Consider the following 16,013-nt stretch of genomic DNA (forward strand, 5'->3'; position numbering starts at 1 on the left):
CTGAGCAGTCAGCTTCTCTGAGCCTCAGTTTCCTCATTTGCAGAACAGGGGTGCAAGTGTCTAGCTCACTGCGTCACTGTAAAGTTTGAGACTGGATGTATCTGCAGTATTTAGCATGGGGCCTGCCACTCAACAGAGTTCCCCAGACCATTAACACCAGCAGGAAACAACACCAGGGACCTAGAGCCCACACAGGAATCTGGGGATACCCAGTGTGGGGTACAGAGACAGACCCGGGTGCTGCTCAGCAGGGAAACAGGGACAGGGGGTGAAATACTTGGAAAAGCGTTCAGTGACATAAAAAGTAAGTAGTACTTATGTCCCACCTCCCCTCTGTGAGTTCACAGTGAGAGGGAGGGTTGAGCTTTACACCAAGGGCTGGGAGACAGCTCAGCTGGTAGAGTGCTCGCTGTGCAAGGGTGAGGACCCGAGTTCAATCCCCAGTCCCTTCATACTCATCCTGCCTCACACATGTGGGCACTCCACAGGAACACACACACATACACACACAGAGAGAAGCATGCATACCCAAGGACACTTACCCTCACATACATGTGCACCCCACAGGAAAACACACACGCACGCGCACACACACATGCACACACACACACACAGCTTCCCATCCCTGCCTCCCCTCCTGCCAAGGAATCAAAACAACCAGTATAAACAGAACATCAAGGCTGCTACAAGTAGTGCCAAACAACACAACCCCACTCCGCGTGTAGCCCTTCACACACAGCCCAGCCAAGGCGACCTGTTCTAAACGTTAAGAAAAGCTGCTTTGGGCAACAGGGTTACTTCAGAATTCTTATTTCCTTCTGTTTTTCTTTATTTTCTAAGTTGCCTAAGGTTTTAAAATAGTGTTTGGGCTGACACAGCAGACACAGTACTCTTTTCCTAGAACACGAGTCACAGACACACTTTTTTGAAGAGCACTCTCCCTTTATCTGGACAACGGCTCGCTCAGACAGTAGCAACAAAGATCTGCCTGCACGGCCCTGGTGTCTGGATACCTGCTGCCCCACGGGGTGGTGGCACTCTCGGAAGCTTCCGGGCCGATCCAGCGTTTTTTCCAGACCTAGTGGCACACAGACAGATATCAGATTCCCGGGACTGCGTCCGAACAGTGCGGACAGCTGGTTGGAAGAGCTCGAACCCATGCATTGACCAGGAAGTGTTTCGGGGGCAAATCCAGTGGATCTCGCCAGCCTCACTTCAAGCTGCTCGGGTGATAGGAAAAAAAAAGCCAGTTTCTACTTTCAGTGACTCCAACTATATTCTAAGAATGAAGGAGGTACAGATGCACAAGGCAAAACTATGAGCAACCGTACCACAGTCAGGCAGAGATGAGTACAGCAGAGCAGTATGATGCCTAGGGTGACCTAGAGAACGACCTCAGAGGAAACCGACTCCCTTGAGGAGGCGTGGGAGAATGAAGCAGGTGTGTGTGCGTGTGTGTGTGCATGTGTGTGTGTGTGTGTGTGTGTGTGTGTGTGTGGTGTCTGGACCACAACACAGCGGACCCTCCCCAAGGGCATGCGGCTTATTTCAGACACTGAGCTCATGAGCCCCGCAGTCCAGCCACACTCTCATCCTTGCTGTCCCCATTTGGGAAGATTCCCAGGAGCAAGTGATGGGGCGCCAGAAAGCTCTGTTCCCGGTTCTAAGATTTCCCGATGGCAGCCCCACAAGCAGGGGAAGCTGTTCCGTTCTCTGTCCCAGGCCGGAGCATCGTGGTTTGCACACGCGTACGGAGCTGAGATCTGCTCAAGCGTGCTTGTTTTCCGGGTGCTACAGGGGCGCTGTATGTCTTCAGACACCCTGGAGCCTTCTGGAGGGAGGCTGTCTCGGCAGCCAGAGTCTGGCTGAGCAGCTGGTCGGAAGGAAGGAGCAGGGAAAAGGAAGGACCAAAGCAGCAGAGGCAGAGAGAGGGGACTGGTGGGACTGTTCCAGACACACCGAGACAGAAAAGAGTGGAAGCGGCAAACTATTTACCACATAATGTAAGTGTGTGTAACTAACTCAGCCATGTCTGACTTTCACAGTAACTACGTTCCTGAAATCTGATGTCAGTTTTCTTATTTTTAAGACACGGGGAACTCAGGAAAAAAAAAAAAAAGAAAAAAAAAGAAAAAAATATATATATATGATTTAGCAGGAAAATAGGAAGGGATATGAATGGGAGTGTATCATTGTTTGTGAAAATATAAATGCCATCTCTAGAAGCATTAACCTTACCCATATTTAAAGAAAACAAATTGAAATAGCCAAGTGTGGCAAATCTTTAGAAACGTACTGGTAGCTAGGGCTGAGGTGAGGTAGGTAATATGCCCCTTGAACTCCTGGTAAGAAGTGTAATTTGGAATTCCAGTTTTAAAGAGAGAAATTGATAGTAACTAGCATTTGTAGGCACATGACCTTTGACCTAAGAACCTCCTTTTCAGGAATTAAATGATATGGAACACAGGAAACTGTGTGTGTGTGTGCGCGCGCTCATTTGCATGTGTGTACATATGTGTGTATGTACAATATGCGTATACGTGTGCATATATACTGTGCATGTATGTATATGTTGGGGGCATAAGAACATCATGGTCAGTTTGTGGAGCTCAGAGCGCACCGTGGCTTCGCTTGGCTTCCACCTTGCTTGAGACGGGGTATTTTTGTTGTTTGTTGCTGTGTCGCCAGGCTGGCGGGCCCACGAGCTTCTGGGGAGTCCCCGTCTCTGCCTCGCACCTCGCTGTCGGTGCTGGGTTGCAGATCCACGTTACTGTCACAGCACGACATGGCTTGTAGGCAGAACTCAGGTCTCATGCTTGGGCAGTGGGAGCTTTGCCTGCGGAGTCATCCGCCGGCTGCACAAAATATTCTAGCATGCATGTCCAGGGATGCTCACCACAACATGTCTAGCCCAGCAAAAGCTTGGAAACAAGCCAAGCGCTAACAGCAGTGTGGGGGGGAGGGACAGCATAGGATGCTGCTGAGCGCTTACTAGGTAGCAAGAAGGCTCCGAGGCTTCCACAAACTATCTCATGCTCACGGCGGTTCTGTTACTCTGTCCGCTTTGGAAATGAAGAAGATGAGACACACTGAGATGAACAGACTTGCCTGAAGTCTCTTAGCAGGTGGCGAAGCAGCGTTCCAAGACAGACAGGGCTGTTAGGCTAAGCACATACCTGCATACACACATGCACACATCTGTACACACACACACACACCTGCATCCATCTGCACACACACACATCTGTACACATACACACACCCACATACATCTTCATAAATACATCTGTATGCACATATCTACCTAACCACACACGTGCACACGCATGCACACATCTGGATACACACCTGCACACACGCATGTATCTTCACACACACATACACAGTGGGGTCTTCTGCACCAGTCTTAATTGGAATCGCACATGTTGACATGGAAGACACGCTGCTGGCCAGCAGGATGGAGGCTGGAGGAAATTGCTCCAGGGTGCCTGTCCTTGCTGGAGACACATCAGTGGGTCATCACCCCACTGTATTCTATATTTAAAAAAATGATAAACAAGTAAAATCCTCAGGGAAACTGTCGAAAATACTCAAGTCCAATATTAATCATTTTGTAGTGTAAAAATAATAATTTTATTTGTGTGTGGGTTAGAGGCTGGTACATATACATTTTAAATGTGGGTTCTTCTCAAACCTTCCCTCAGCATGGGACAGAGTGGGAGCTGAAGAATGAAGGGAGAATGAGAAGGGAATCATTTTGGGGGGAGGGTTAGGGGAGAGTTTAGGATTCTTTGGAGATAGGGCCTTGCTGTTCTGAGGCCCAGGCTGACCTCAGAACTCCTGCCTAAGCATCCTGGGTTCGAGGTTTCAAGCATGTACCAGATTAAATCTACGGCCAGATTTAAAGGACAAACCAAGGTCCGGATTTAAAGTATAACCCAGGGCTGGGTACATGGTGCATACCTGTAATTCCAGCTGTAGGGAAACTGAGGCAGGAGGATTACTCCTGGCCTGGGCCATAGGGAGCACTAGGCCAGACAGACTACATTGCAAGATCTTGTCTCAAACAGCCAAACCAAAGCAAACAAGGGAAAACAACACCACGGCCACCGGCAGCTTACTTGCACAGGTGAGTAGCTGACGTGACATTTTTGTTTGGAGGAAGGATGTTCCTCAAGAGCCGTGCATGGGAGAGAACGAGGTTGAAGAATCAGGCAGGCCAGTGTGGGTCCGGCCATCACAGTCTGGCAAGGTGGCAGGATGAGGGTTGGAGGTGTGGTGCAACTGGGAGCACCCCGCCTGAAGGCCATTTAAGCCACGTCACACACAGCTCTTCTTGAGCCTGGATGCTACTGGCCTGCGCAGCTTCCCCTTGTCTTCCCTCTGCTGCTCCCCTGTTAGTCTAGGCCTTCATCACAATCGGTGACTTCACGAGGCTCCCTCTTCCCCCAGGCGCTCCGCTGGCTCATCACGTGAGCCCAGCTCACGCTACGCTACGTTACTTGGCTTGTCACTCTTTCTGGCACTGCCTGTTTCTGCACAGCGGCTCGTTCTTCTGCGGACCCTGAGGATGCCTGCACCTTGGGGTGACAGTCACCGCCTTCTGCCCTGCTGTTCATTCACTCAACAAAGCGCTGAGCCAGTCAGTGCTCGCAAGCGAGGGGTGAGGTGATGACCGAAACGGGGCCTCTTCCTATGGAGCGTGCATCCTAGTTGGGGGGACAGAGCAGGGATGCTAGGCGACAGCACACGCTTTGGAGAAAAGTAGGGCAGGGTCACGGCGGGCGCAGTGAGGACAATTAGCCTATACTTCTACACAGCAGCACAGACTTAGAAAATGTGGAGCCAAGGCTGTAGGGCTCAGAATGGAGTCAGATGTTAAATTAGAAAAAACAAGAAGAAACATTTTTTTTTTAAAGTTCTTGCTTCAAAAAAGAAAAGAAAAAAAAAATAGCAGGGCCTGGTGATGCATGCCTTTACTCTCAGCATTTGGAAGGGAAGGCCAGTCCTTCTGGTCTGCAGAATAAGTTCCAGGCTAGGCAGGCCTACAGAGTGAGGCCTTGCCTCAGAACACCAAAACTGCCACAAAACTAATAACAAAACCCCACATCTGGCAGTTCAATACAGAAGGAGTTCAATACAATTAGTTCCTTTCCCTTTAATTAAGAGTTTTTCCAAAGCATAACAGTAATACTTACAATTAGAATATTTTCTTCTCTCTTGGAGCCTATTTCCTCACATTCCTTCTCTCTTTTCACTTCATAGTCCTTAAGTCTTTCATGGCTTTTCTTCATTGTGTTCTTACTTTTCTCCTGTATTTCCTCTCCATAACTGGACAGGGTGTCTCAGTTAATGGACACTTATTAATAGAGAATGTGCCGTGCGCCCTGGGGACGGAGTGATGAGCGGGAGAAGGCTCCCGGTGTGTTTTACATCTGACACGGAGCAGTGAGAAGGCAGACAGCACGGGAAGCCACACAGGGCGCTGCAGCGGGGTGGCTGGTTCAGACTGGGGGGAGGGGAGGCCCTTCAAGAAATCACCAGTGTTTACGAATATTCGGGTTCCTGGGCAGTTATTATAAGGGGAAAATGCTAAATTTTACCAGTAGGGAATTAGTGGAATTAGAAGGGGAAAAGTGGTTGTACTTTTACAAAATAGGATAGAATGATATTACACAAAAATATTCACAACAAGGTTACAAAGCCAGCTTATAAAAAGAAGCACAAAACAAGATTTTACTTTTGTACTGATAAAATGTTGAAAGGATTTAAAAACTAATATCATTACACTAGAGTTCTGAAGTTTTTTTTAACCCTTGAATCTTCTGCAATTGGAAACATTTTTATAATAAGAAAAACCCCAACATGAATTATTAAAAATAAACTAATTTTACATCTAATAGAGAAATAACCAGCCCCTCAGAGTTACTCTTTCCCGATCTAATGCCCTAACCCCTTGCTGGCTAGTGGGCACGTTTATATGCTTGTAATTTCACCCTTAGTCCTACTCAGGTCCACACACAGCTTCTGGTCCCCCGAAAAAACAGGGATTTGCCCACGAACACACAGGAGGCGCATAGTGCATAGTTATTGAGCTGAATTGTTTGCTAAGAAACAGAAATATGCTTGCAGAACGGTAGGATGTCAAATACCTAAAACTGATGGTTTCCCGCCAAATAATCTCCATTTTATACTCTCCTCCTATCTTTATATTTTTTTCTCACCCAAACTAAATGAAAATAATTTGAAAGGTTGCTCAAAGGGAAAAGTCACTATAATCATGTCATATGTGAAGGATATCCCGGAAGGTCTGCTGTTTTCTTGGTGGCTTTGTGACACCCTCAGCAACCAGGCTTAATTGCCTCTGCTGCTGAATGGCCTGAAAAACACCTGCCCCCACTCCATTACAGAGAAAAACGAATGCCTGGAATGAGCTGGAATTTCCAGGAAAAACATACCCGCTCAATTTGTATTAATCCCTCCGGGCTCACTGCGCTGATGTCATTTCCAATACGCCTGAGTCTTCCCCTCTGATTGGTTTGAGTCCTCATCTTCTTCAGCTGACTTAGCCACTTCTCCCAGAGCAGGGTCTTTGTGAATGACCCTCAGGAGCGTGTAGGGTAGGCATCCATGGGAATGCTGAAGAATGGGCTGAGAGCTGGAGCAGAATGCGGCAGGCCATGCTGCCTCTGAGGCTGCCAAGGCCAGTGCAATAAAAGAGCTGATTGAGGGCGCCTGCTTGGGGTGACCCTGTAGGCTGTGTGTGCGCAGAGAGGGATGTGCAAAGCAGTGACATTCCAGGGTGGCTCCAGCTACACTCACCTGATTCCACTCTGGACAGAAGGTGGCACGTGAACTGCGCCCTGAGGGATCAGGGCTCTGCAACCCTAATGGAAGGCTCACTCAGCTGATGGGCCCCTCACACTCTTTTCATTTGTAGGTCTGGGGGACCGGATCCTTCTTACCCAGGTCAAACTGACTTTAAAATGCCGTCTTTGAAAAACAGCAGTCCTACAACAAAAGGGACGGGTGACAGAAAACAAAAACACCCCCATAAAGAGAAGAATGTCCTATCGTAGTCACAATGAAAAAGTAAACCCAGCAAACCAGGGCACCAAGCGTGGGGTCCTTTCCTCACCTGAGCGTCTCTTGTCCTTGTGATCACTATTCTAAAAGACCTCCAGGTATGGAATGAATTGGATTTCAACAGGAACTAAGCAGCCTCCTTGCTCAGTATGCTCATTTTTTTTTCCTTTTATGTGTGTAGTGTATGCACAAGTTCCTCTCTCTCTCTCTCTCTCTCTCTCTCTTTCTCTCTCCCTCTCTCTAGGTCAAAGTCCTTCCTGTTAAACTCTCCACTTTATTTTTTGAGGCAAGGTCTCTCACCGAACCTGGAGCTCGCATATTGGCTAGGCTAGTTGGCTGGTGAGCTCTCAGAATACTTCTGTCTCCTCCGCACTGATAGAGTTACAGGTGCCTCCTGCTGTGCTGGCTTTTTTCACTTGGATGCTGGTGATCTGAACTCAGGTCCTCATGCTAATGTGGTAAGCACTTTAGTGGCTGAACCATCTCTCCAGGCCCCAGCACTTTCATTTCTTTAAAAAGAAAGATTTCAAAAGATTTAAGATGTTTTTTAAGTTGGGAATGGTGGGACGAGTCAATGACTAGAGGATTAGTACGAAATTTTATTCTCTTGGTATTGGTTTATATGTCACTAAAATGCATTTAAACTACTAGTTAGGAAGTCTCAATATAATCATTGGTTTCTCCACCCCAACATATAGTATTGTTAACCCAACATATAGTATTTCTTTAACATAGTATCTGTATAGTTAAGACAGCTAGAGAGGTAAACCTAGAGAATCTGAACTACCTTAAGACACTGCTAGTCTGCAACAAGTCTATAGGAAAGGACTTCTTTTTGTTATATTCAGGAAGTGGCTCAATATTTGAAAAATTAATCACTATACATCATATTAATAAAGAAGATGAACATATGATCATCCCTACAGCTCAGGGGTTCTCGATGTGGTGACTCTTTGATACAGTTCCTCGTGTTGTGGTGACCCCCAGCCATAAAATTTTCCATTGTTACTTCATAACTGTAATTTTGCCACTGTTGTGAATCATAATGCAAATACTGATATGCACTATGGTCTTAGGTGTCCTCCGTGAAAGAGTCATTTGACCCCCAAAGGTTGAGAACCAATGCTAAAGCTGAAAGGCATTTGCAAGATTTAATGCCCAGTCTCATAACAAGTCTAAGCAAAACAGAAACAAAAGAAAATGTTCTCAGCTTAAGAAGGTCTTGTGATAAGACCGACAGCTAACATGTTTATGTGTGAAAGGCTGTTTTCCTCTAAGACTGAGAACGCCAATTCAGTTCAACATTATACTGTTACACTAGCGATGCAATACGGTGCAATACAGCAGGTTTTTAAAAAGGTGTAGGGACTGGAAAGAAAAACTTTTTTCGTGTGCAAACACGATCGTGTTTACAGAAAATCACAAGAAGCTTGCCAACCCTATTACAGCCACAGTGACTTCATTAACACAGAGGGGTTAAACAACTTGTCCAAAGTTACACTTACAGTTAGTAATTGGAAAAGTCGGAGGTCAAGTCCCGGAAGTCTCTAAAGAAGTCTGACCAGAGACTTCCTCTTAACCAATACTTACATAATAACTCAGAAGTTGAGATGCCATTAGTCACAATAGGTGAAATCTTGTCACCCACCACAAAACAGACAAAGCCAGAGGTCATGGTGTTAAGTGAAATAAGCCAGAAAGACACATGCTATGTGCTCTCACCCATACGAAAAGCTGAAAAACTTGCTGTCAAGTAAGAAGGTAGAACAGATGTGCTGAAGGTTAGGACGGGTGGGAGCAGGTGACAGAATTGGGGTAATGATTCTAAAATACAACCAGAAGGCGCTAAGTTCCAGTGTTCTGCAAACAGCTGTGACTATAATTTGCAACAACTTATGCTGCATTTTACGAACAACTGGAAAAGAGGAGTTTGAAGGCTTTATCTTAAATTACTTTTCTATTTCTGTGACAAAACACCATAATCAAGGCAACTTAGAAAAGAAAGCATTTAATTGGGCTTACAGGGTCAAAGGGTAAGAGTCCATGACGGTGGGCCAAAGGCTCGGCAGCAGGAGTAGCTGCGAGCTCATATCTTGATCCATAGTAGGATGGAGAGAGAGAGAGAGAGAGAGAGAGAGACAGACAGACAGACAGACAGACAGACAGACAGAGACAGACAGAGAGAGACAGAGACAGAGAAGGAGGCGTGGTGTGAGTGTTTTAAAACTGCATCCCCCACCCCAAGAGACAAATCTTATCCAAGAAGGGCATACCTCCTGATCCTTCCCAAATAGTTACATCAACTGGAGACTAAGTATTCAAATGTAGAAGCCTATGAGGACCATTAACACCACCACAGGCCCCAAACACAAAGAGATAAGATGGAAATGCTAGTTACCTTGGACTGATAATTACCCATATATACATGTACTGAATCATACGGTACCCCACAAATATGTAAAATTATTTTTTTATTAGAAAGAGAATGAAGCTCTGCCTCGAAAGAAAAAGTAAAAAGAAGGGTAGGGAGTGTAGCTCATATAGTGCTTGCCTTGTGTGTGTGTGGGGGGGAGGGGCTCTGGGTTCAATTCTCAGTATTTTCAGAAAAAGGGAGAATAAAAAGAAATAAGACCTAAGTGTTAAATGCAAATACTAAGCATCATGTCTCCTCTCCAATGTCTACGATTTTGTGATTTTGTTGGGGATTAATAAGATAAACAAGATATGAATCCTAACTCCTGTCTATGAGAAGCAGGAAACTTAACTGATTGACTAGTCATGGAAATTACAGATGTGATCACTACACAGGCCTGCATATTGCACACTGAAAACATCCTCCCCAGTACAGTGTCAGACATATGTACCCTGCCTCAACCTTCCCCAATAAATGGCAGACATTTGAGTTTGGCATGGTGTGTCTCTAAGTACCAGAAGACAGAATTGAGTGTTAAAGGCACAGCAGGGCATCACCCTCAGGTCTGAAGGAGGGCGGAATTTGAGAGCCTGTTATAGGTTTGAAAGCAAGGTGCTAAATGCCCAGTTAGACACAAGCCAAAGTAAAGGCGGCTGGCCCTGATGCCTTCTTAGGAGTGATCATCAAGGACTTCAGATATGGACTTCTGGAGGAGCTACATTCAAGATTCATAAGACAAACCAGGAGGTAACAAAACATTGCTAAACTAACAAGCATTTATTGAACCCACTGTGTAATGCTGAGGTTTGGAACATGACGCTGTCCATCAACAGCAGACAGAGAGAAGCTGCAGCCCGAAGTTCTTTAAAATCACGGTGTAAAATCACGGTGTAAAAAGGAGTAAAATCACGGTGGCCGTAAGGTACATGGCTCATCCTTCATGTCAAGATCTCCCAAATCTGAGAACTTTGAGCACTGGCAATACTCCTCTTTGGAAAATTTTATCATGAGACCTGTTTTCATGAAGACGGCACTTAAAACGCCATACAAAGCTACATTCAGCCTCTGTACATGAGGTATACACAAGCCACAAACTTTATGTGTAGAGTTGGGTCCTGTCTCCAGAATGTATCACTATTTAGAAGCAAATATTCCAAAATTTAAAAAGCCATACTCTAAAATGCTTCTCATCCCAGCCTTCCAGGGAAGGGTTGTAGTGGGTCCAGCTGGAAATCACCACCGCGGCTCAAACGTGGGATTTCAGTCCGTCCCGGGACCAAGCAGTGTTTCTCAGGCTATTTGGGAGCTGGGCTTTGAGGCATTCACCTATCACCAGTGGGGACATCACAAATGCTTAACAGGACTGCGACTCTTGGGTCTTTTTACATGTTCTATGAAGAAAATTCCCCTGAAGAGTTCACGGGCTGAGCCAGAAATGTTAGTCAATGTCCTTCACAGCCTGATCTGCAACCCCAGTACCAAGCTCTCTTCCTTCTGCCAGAAGGTCCATTCCATGCCATGGATCAGGCCAGAAACAAAACCATCTTGTGGGAAACCAGAGGTGGCTTTCCTGCCACCTGGAAAGGAATCCGGACATTATTAGTCATGCAGAGAGAAAAGCAGAAAAAGCTTATAGATCAATAAGATAGCCTTGACTTGAAAGAGAACTCGTGTTATGGTGCTCCCCCTCAAGTGAGAAGGAGCCAGTCAGTGGACCTGCAGTATTTGTGGGGATCCTGAGAATGGCAGAGTAGGGAGTGATTACACCCAAGGGTGGATTCAGGCCCGACTCTTACCCTGTTCACTCATCACACAGTGGGAGAGATCCCCACCTCCTGGGCAAGGATCCAGTGACATAGAATAATCTATGTGTGATCGTGTAGGCCCCACCACGCAGTTCTCTGCTTGAAAGGGGTATTTTCCAGACTTGTCACCAGTCTGAAGGTATATGAATGACTTCACTATGCCTTTATGCTTTGCTTTGACCTAAAGAAGGACCAGTGAGTTTCAGGTATTCCCATGAAGCATCAAGTCTAGGAAAAAGATACAATAGCTTGAAAGGTGCAAAGAGAATATTGGGTTATCTGGCCAGAAAGTAATAACTTGGGCAGACAATTAGATTTTTCTCCTTTTAGAAGCTCCTAATAGGAGAAAACCTTGTTTGTTATTTTTTTTTAACTTTCAGTAGAAAATAAATGCAAAGAGGAAGTGATTTCTTTTTAAATCCCATGATAGCAATCTCAAATGTGAATGCTGACTTTGGAAGCTGTTAAGTTTAAAACACAGAGCTGTCAGCACACTAAGACTTGGCTAACAGTGCAACAAGCTCAGACGCAAAGGCTCCAGCATGTGGTGTGTGGTGTTGAGTTAAACGGGGATCGTCTCTATCTCTGTCCCTATCCTTATCCATATCTGTATCTGCAGTTGTGTGCTGTCCTCACCGTTGTATCATTGTTTTGATCCACTTTATGCAAACTGTGAGTTTCAGATTATTTTCCCAGTGGAAGGAGCAAGCATCATTCATCCAACCTTGCCCTACCAGGCAGGCCTCCTGTGGCCCCAGAGTGCACCACTGCCAGAGCAGAAGTCTCACGTGCCAGTTGTGGTCTGCTGACAGCTGAATTATGGGACGACAGGGGTTGTGCTGCAGGGTAAGAGGAGGCGAGAGGTGATGGAACTCCTGAACACATTGTTCAGTGCTCCTACCTCTTGGCTCATTACGTACCTAAGATCTGAGTTTACGCCAAGATGGAAACAGAGGTGCCTCCACCATGTGTCGTGTACACTAGAGACCAGCAGTTGAGGTTGATTTATTGCCCCGCAGAACTTGGTCCATTGCAGATGATATAATTAGTTTCACTGATTTTCAACGTGGTCAGCAAGAATGTGTGGAAAACACGAGTTCTGATGTCAGATGTCAGCAGCTGGGAAACTGCCCCAATCGGAATTGGACGTGACCAGCTCATCTGGTTTTGGTCTTTATCTCGAGGATCCTAAATACCTTCCTCCTTGTTTGGTACTGGGGTAGATGCCAAAAGCAAGACACAGAAAATGCAGACAGAGTTTAAACAGAGTGAGGCGGCTTCAGGGGTGATCACACAGGAGCTGGGCACAGCTCCTGGCAATCATGGGCCCCCAGGGCAGCAGAGTCGGTCGGCCTGAGCCAAGGCTGAACTCCCTCCAAATCCTCGAAGATCTGTACCAGTGATTTAGCCTCTCATCATATGAGAGATGCTGTTGGAAGGCACAGATCTCCCCAGTCTCATCTCATCTGATAGATTCAATTTAGAGTTATCTAAATATATACATCATGAATTATTCAAAAACCATTCCTTGAGTGGAAGCATGTGTGTGTGTGTGTGTGTGTGTGTGTGTGTGTGTGTGTGTGTGTGTTGCATGGTGCTGGGTATCAAAACCAGGGCCTTGTGAATGCTAGATCTAAAAGATATAAGGTCTCTTGGAAATTAGAGATTTTTACCAAGAGGGTGGAAGAGGAGGGATGTGACTTACCCTTTCTTCATAAACAACTAAACCTGTTTTTTAGACATTAGCTGACAGACAACACATGCCTGTGATGTCTGAGCAAAAAGACACAAAGTGAACCCTAGTGAGCACTAGCCTGCTTCCTGGACTGGTTCCAGGAACAGTGTGAGGAGGGGTCTAGAGAGCTCCCTGGGTGGAGAAGACTGAGCTATCTGGGAGTGAAAGAGTGATGTGCCTGCAAGGAGAGGTGAGTGAAGAGAGGATAGGATGAGGGTGGAGAGGAAGAGCACTCGGGACTCTGTTCTGCACACAGGCCCCCCTGGACTGTCGGGCTTCCTTCTGATGGATGTGCAGACACACGCAAGACCACCCAGACCACCCGGAAGGATTAGATGGGCAGTTCCCTGTTTACACAGGGCAGGAATAGTTTCTCTTCAGGTAGCTAGCTCTACATCAAAATGAATTAAAGGACTAGAACAAAATTCAGCAGTGGGAATATCGAATTCGCAATGGCTGCTATCCGGTGAAAACGATAAGGCAAACAAAGAAGCCAGAGAGAGACTCCAGATTCCAGCAGGAGCAGAAGAGCTGGCAGACGAGGTATGGCAGCAGCATTAATAGCTGCACCTTATGTGCTAAGGAAGCAGCATTAATAATTGCACCCCATGTGTTCAGGAAGTGCCATTAATAACTGCACGCCAAGTGCTCATGAGGGAGACGATACGTGAGCATGTTCTTTCCAGGGACTAGAAAGAACACCCCAAACAAAAGTAAACCGGGTGAAGTAAAAACGGCTTAGGAAGCATGGCATCGGGAATGAACTGGCATGAAAGAGACAGAAGGCGGAGGAGAGACAAGCCGTCATCAATGGCCCTATCAAGCAATCTAACATTCATGAGACCCAGAAGAGAGACGTGGGTGGAAGGGAACAGAAACAGTAAAGTTCTCCAAATTCAGTGAAAGCCATGGATTCGCAGGTCCAAGAAGTCCATCTAAACAGAATACGTGGAAAGAAAATGACTTCAAGAAACAGCATAGTCAAACTGCTGAGCAGATGACAAGAAAATCCTGAGAACACTCAGAAAATGAAAGGACACATTACATAGCAAAAATAGGATCCAGAGGCTTTTCATACATGACCACACAACAGGCACTGGATAGGCAGCTTTAGAGAAACTGAAGCAGGAGGAGGAGGAGGAGGAGGAGGAGAAAAATTAAAACTCAGCTTCAAATTCTATCTCTTAAAATGAGAGTAAAATTGAGCTTTTCAGACAGATGAATACTGAACAAATGAACTCTAGAATAACTGTACTATTGAAAATGTTGCTGGCTGTGGCACATGTCTTTAACCCCAGCACCCAGACCTCTGTGAGTTCAAGGCCAGCCAGGGATACATAGTGAGACCCTATCCCCCCCCCAAAAAAAAAAAAAAAAACAAAACCAAAAACACACTTAAGAGAAGTGAAACCATAGGAGCACACAATGGAATGACATGTAAAGTCAGTAAGAGGGAGCCATTAGGAAAGTCCCTAATATTTGAGAAACAATGCACTTTACAGTAATTCATGAGTCAAAGAATAAATCACAGGGAAAATTAGAAAATATTTTGAATGTAATGAAGTGAAAAAGTGTTACATATAAAACCCATGAGAGAGACAGATACGTGGTTCCTAAACATTTTATAGACTTAAAATGCCTGTTCCAGAAAGCTGCTGTCTTAAGAAGAAAAAAACATAAAGAAAGGAATAAAAAAAAGAGGACAGGTAAAAATAAACAAACAGAGCATAAAAGTGGCAGGAAAATCAATGAAATGAAGAGTTAGTTCTTTGAGATTAGCAGTAAAAGTGAAAACTTTTAGCCAGAGTGACGGGAAGAGAAAACCCAGAGATGACAGAAATCTCACAAATGTTAAAAGGACAATGAGCCGAAACCATGAACCACTTCCTGGAAACACAAATGATCAGAGTTCACACATGAAGAAACAGACAGCCAAATAGTTCTACCTCCCCCTTTCTTTACTCTGGCTCACGGTACAGAGTAACCCGGATTTGAAAGTATGTGCCGCCATGCTGGCTACACTGTATCTATTAAAAGTAATTTGTGTATTGGCCCATGCCTTTGATCCCAGCACTCGGGAGGCAGAGGCAGGCAAATCCTTGAGTTCAAGGCCAGCCTTGTCTACACGGCTAGTTCCAGAACAGCCAGGACTGCACAGAGAAACTGTCTTGAAAAAAAAAAAAAAAAAGCAAACAACACAACAAAAAATGAATTAATTGGTTTGAAACCTTCCCAGAAAGACAAGATGACTTTACTTGTGAATTCCACCAAGTATTCAGGAAAGATAAAAAGTTAGTTTTATATGAATACATCCAGAAGATAGAAGAGGACAACCATCTACCCGTTCTGTGATGCCTAAATCCCTCGGAAACCAAAACCACGGAAAATGTTTTTGGAGGCATTAAAGGTGGAGGATCCTTAATAAGGGGCACAAGTACAGACAAAACCTCACGTCACAGAGGCTGGAGAACGGGAATCGCACAGGCATTGTCACCCTGCCTCTGTCCTCCAAGAACAGCAGCCCGTGCTGAGCAGCATGGAGTCTAGTCGCCACTGCTCACCAGCCTGACGTTAGCCAAGGGAGTCAGCTTTTCTGTGCCTCCGTCTTCCCACTGGCATGCAGAGTCGCTAACAGAGCACCCGCTGGACGGCTGTTGTGAAGACTAAAGGGGTACAGCCTTGCTATCATGAGGAGCTGGGGTGTTGTCATTGTTTTGTTTCGTTTTTTTGGAGACAGGGTTTCTCTGTGTAGCCTTGGCTGTCCTGGAACTCACAGAGAACTGCCTGCCTCTGCTTCCCAAGTGCTGGGATCAAAGGTGTGGGCCACCCACCTTCTGGCTATGGGTTCGATGCCCAAGTTTCAGAGCTGATCACCGCAAAACATGCCTATAATCCCATAGTCCGAGACACGCAGATCCCTGGGGCTCGTTGGCCAGCCGGAGAGGTGAGCCCCTGGTCACAGGAAGAGACCCTC

At 45.8% G+C, this 16,013-nt stretch overlaps 1 protein-coding gene across 2 annotated transcripts in view; it reads right to left on the minus strand.

The window, feature by feature from the left end:
• Phc2 (polyhomeotic homolog 2) overlaps positions 1-16,013 on the minus strand; it is a 96,012-nt gene that overhangs the window by 66,478 nt on the left and 13,521 nt on the right. The window contains exon 1 of one of the 2 annotated variants that reach the window (XM_021637298.2): positions 6,459-6,677. The exons of the other annotated variant lie outside the window; for it this stretch is intronic. The gene's annotated coding sequence lies outside the window, so the exon portion shown is untranslated. Of the gene's footprint in view, positions 1-6,458; positions 6,678-16,013 lie in introns of those variants that run through there. 2 annotated transcript variants of the gene reach the window in all.

The sequence above is a fragment of the Meriones unguiculatus genome, chromosome 3 (assembly GCF_030254825.1).
Source record: "Meriones unguiculatus strain TT.TT164.6M chromosome 3, Bangor_MerUng_6.1, whole genome shotgun sequence".
Taxonomy (NCBI): Eukaryota; Metazoa; Chordata; class Mammalia; order Rodentia; family Muridae; genus Meriones; species Meriones unguiculatus.